General features: G+C 42.2%; 1 non-coding gene across 1 annotated transcript; it reads right to left on the bottom strand.

The window, feature by feature from the left end:
• Positions 1 to 1,962: 1,962 nt before the first annotated feature.
• Positions 1,963 to 2,044, bottom strand: trnas-gcu (transfer RNA serine (anticodon GCU)). The gene has a single exon. It is a non-coding gene; the product is annotated as a tRNA-Ser (tRNA).
• Between the last annotated feature and the right edge of the window lie 1,721 nt (positions 2,045 to 3,765).

Here is a 3,765-nt window from a genome sequence, read left to right as displayed (position 1 = left end):
AGAAAAGAAAAGATAAAGACATGAAACATCACTCCCATTTCTCTCTGTACCAATGCGTTTTCCTGAGTTGGAATTTGCAAGACTTGTCTTTAATATCTGAAGAATTAATTATTTTCCTGGGAAAGATTCTTCACAAATCAATTAACATCTGAGGTGTTGAAACATATTTTACTTCAGATTAAAATAGTTGAATACCCTTTCCCCCAGCCTAATGTCCCAATCCTCCCTCCTCTTCCATGTAAATACCAGCTGCTCCAGGTGAGGTTGGAGCTCCCAACCTGACGTTCCAATGCTCCGTGCTGCTCCATGTCAATAGAAGCTGCTCTTTGTGAAGTTGGAGCTCCCAGTCTGATGTCCCAATGCTCCCTGCTCCATGTCAATAGAAGCGGTCCAGTTGATGTTGGATCTATCACTCTGACGTCCCAATGCTTTCTGCTGCTACATGTTATTAAAAGCTGCTCCAGGTGAGAGTGGAGCTCCCAGACGGATCTCGCAAAGCTCCTTGCTCCATGTCAACTGAAGCTGCTTCAAATTAGGTGAGATCTCGCAGTCTGATGTTCCAATGCTCCTGCCGCTTCATGTCAATAGAGGCTGCTCCAGATGAGGCTGGATCTCCCAGTCTGATGTCCCAATGCTCCCTGCTGCTCCACGTCAATAGAAGGTTCTCCAGTTGTGGTTGGAACTCCCAGACTGATGCCACAATGCTCCCTGGTCCATGTCAACACACGCTGCTCTAGATGAGGTGGGAGCTCCCATCCCTGGCAGCTTACACACCTCTATATCATCATAGAAATACTGCCCACTGACCATTTCCACCACTGGAGCCATTGGTGGAATATCCACATCATGTGCATTTTATATTATTTTTAGTCACCACCGAATCATTATTTCCAAAAGACATTCTTTCTTAAACATTGTTTAGCATGTGCATGTTGCAGTCAATCCGAAATGAAAGAATGGTCCTAATTGATGTATGCTCAATAAAAATTTCATCCTATTTTTCATGTTGAATAACTGCTACTTAGCAAGGACAATGTTTATAATTAAATCGCACTTTTATTCCAGGTGAGGGAATTTGGTTTGCATTATTTAAAATGAACTTGTTCACTGTGTAAAATGATCAAATAGATCTCAATTTCAAAGCAAAGTTGGTTACGTTGCCATCCAGCTTGACATGTGGTGTCCTCTTCTTTCAACCACACGGGTTTTAGAACGAAACGTCTGTTAATGACATGCGTATAAAGACACATTAAATCATTTTTCATGCTTATGCTGCATAAATCTGCGGTTATTGATCCACAGTTTAGGTTCAGTCCCTACAGTTAACATGCTGACTTCTCCAGTTGTTCATAGTGCAATGTGATGCATCCAGTGTGTGCATAACGTTTTGGAGCTTGCTTCCCACATCTTGTGTTTATCTGTGCCTTGTGTCCAGCATTCATCAATGGCGAGAGCAACGGGCGAGGGAGAGACCAATGCGTAAGTCTCTCCGTGCCCATGCACGGCACCAACATCGGCAATTCGCCACTGTGCATTTACAGCTAGTTCTCGGTGCTCCTACACCCATGCCCTGCCCCTTTTGAAATATCTCCAATATTTTGTGCTGTCTCTCTGTGCTCTTCTCACGAAGATGAATCACTTCTACTCAACCTGCTCCAGATTTCATCTGACAAAACAGTCATTCAGAATCCCACTGCATAAACATACACTTCGCATCTCTAGTTATTTGGTGTTCCTGGATCTCTTTCATACAATAAAAAGTCACAGCAGCTTGACTTGAAAAATAAAATCGCGTTCCTTTTCATCATCCCAATGTGATCTACATTTCAATGCAGTTTAGGCAACTGGCTCAAAGTATTCTTTGAGATTTTATAATTGCGTCGATGCATATAAACTGACCATTGGAGTTCCAATTTCAATAAGACAGCTGTGAGCGTACAAAAATAGCAGCATTAGAAACAGCGACGAGAGTGGGATTCGAACCCACGCGTGCAGAGCACAATGGATTAGCAGTCCATCGCCTTAACCTCTCGGCCACCTCGTCACGTAGACCTAGGGCGCTATGACCTTATTAATAAGTGAATTGTATAAATTATGCAGAACAGCAGATATTTCTCCCTGGTGTTGGTGAAATGATCAATAGTACAGTACGGTTCCAAGACTATGGTCTGACCTCTGGGTTGTGGGGCAAACGCATTCACACTCTGCTCACAGTGATTTGAACAAAAATTAAGAAAAGACTATGTGACAAGTTCTGTTGAATTCTGTGAAGATTTGAAGTCAACGGAATGAAGAACCCGAGAAAGCAGGAGGTGTTCTTTCAAGAAAGAGTTGGGTAGAGCTCATAAGGATAGTGGAATCAAGGGTTATGGGGATAAGGCAAGAACAGGATACTGAATGAGAATGATCAGCCATGATCATAATGAATGGTAGTGCTGGCTCGAAGGGCAGAATGGCCTACTCCTGCACCTATTGTCTATTATATTGCCTGTGAGGAATTGTTTTCCAGATTGGACGAGAGTGCATAGTGCTCAATGTCATTATTCGGAACACCTTTCTTCCGCTCAGATATTTTTGACACACACTTGTGTACAGGACAGACAATTTCAAAATCCTAAATAAGGCTAAACTGACCATTGAATTCAACAATGCAAAAACCTTGATCTGTATCATTTTCCTGGGCCGTGCGACACCAAGTCACTGTATGATCACAACAACAGAGTGAGCAAGTGTCAGAAGGAAAATGAGTGCAATGCCAGAGCGCATGCTGGGAGCAACAGTTGACACACGGGAAGTGCATTTCCCACAACAGAAAAAATTCCCAAACAGCAGACTGCGGTGGAAGAATTCAGAGGGGGTTTACACTTTGGAATTCGATGCCAGAGACACAATGGAGATCTGTCATTGAGTCTGTTAAAGATGAAGATGTTAAGATTTCTACAGATGAAAAACAAAATAAAATGTTCATTGGTTAGTGAAGGCAAATGTTGAAATTGTATATTTCAACCATCTACCCATCTTTGCAATCAGTAGCTCAGCACTTTCCTCACACGGGGTCAGAACCACTGGTGAAGATGATCGTATAATCCCTGTTATTAGCCATGGAATCAGAGAAACTCGGTTTCCCAAACGTTCAGGTACAACCAGGAATGTGGAGGTAAGCATTAATGTGTTGCTCCTGTGCTGCAGGTGACCAGTGCACAGTATCTCTGTTCCAGTATAGTGGGCAGTGCTGTGCCGAAGTTTTAAGTTTGAGCCTCACATGGAGCAGCTTCAATTTGTCATCGTGTTGAGGGCTACGGATCGAAGGTGATATTGAGCAAAGCCAAGTTTATGGGAAAATACCCGAGATTGTGGATTGAGAAACGACCTTTTCTGGATCATGAATCCTTGATCAACAAACATACTGCAAGTATCTAAAACGTGTACAGACATGTGTGGAGAGAAAGCCAAAGGTGATTTTTCAGTAGGTAGATAACGTCTCCCATGTGCACTGCGTCAAATTCCGGGAAAATAGATGTTGAACTGGTTTCATGTTACACAGTTTGTTACAAACTCACAAAGGTTATTGCAATAATAAAAAAAATCACATAGGACCGTTTGAATATTGTATTGAATTGAATTTTGTTCTGAGCATATTTTATCTTCAATGACGTGCTGCAGAAAAGTACAGAGGGTTAACAACACAAAAGGACAGAGTCGTCTTGGTGCATTTCTTGGGTGGAGTTATGAATGTCCAAAATATACATAACATCATGTGAATGT

This window comes from Chiloscyllium plagiosum, unplaced genomic scaffold (genome assembly GCF_037043375.1).
Source record: "Chiloscyllium plagiosum isolate Xiang-an unplaced genomic scaffold, Cpla_swu_hap1 HiC_scaffold_42, whole genome shotgun sequence".
NCBI classification, from domain to species: domain Eukaryota; kingdom Metazoa; phylum Chordata; class Chondrichthyes; order Orectolobiformes; family Hemiscylliidae; genus Chiloscyllium; species Chiloscyllium plagiosum.
Note: the sequence above shows the minus strand (reverse complement) of the source record. Positions and strands in the feature narration are given on the sequence as shown.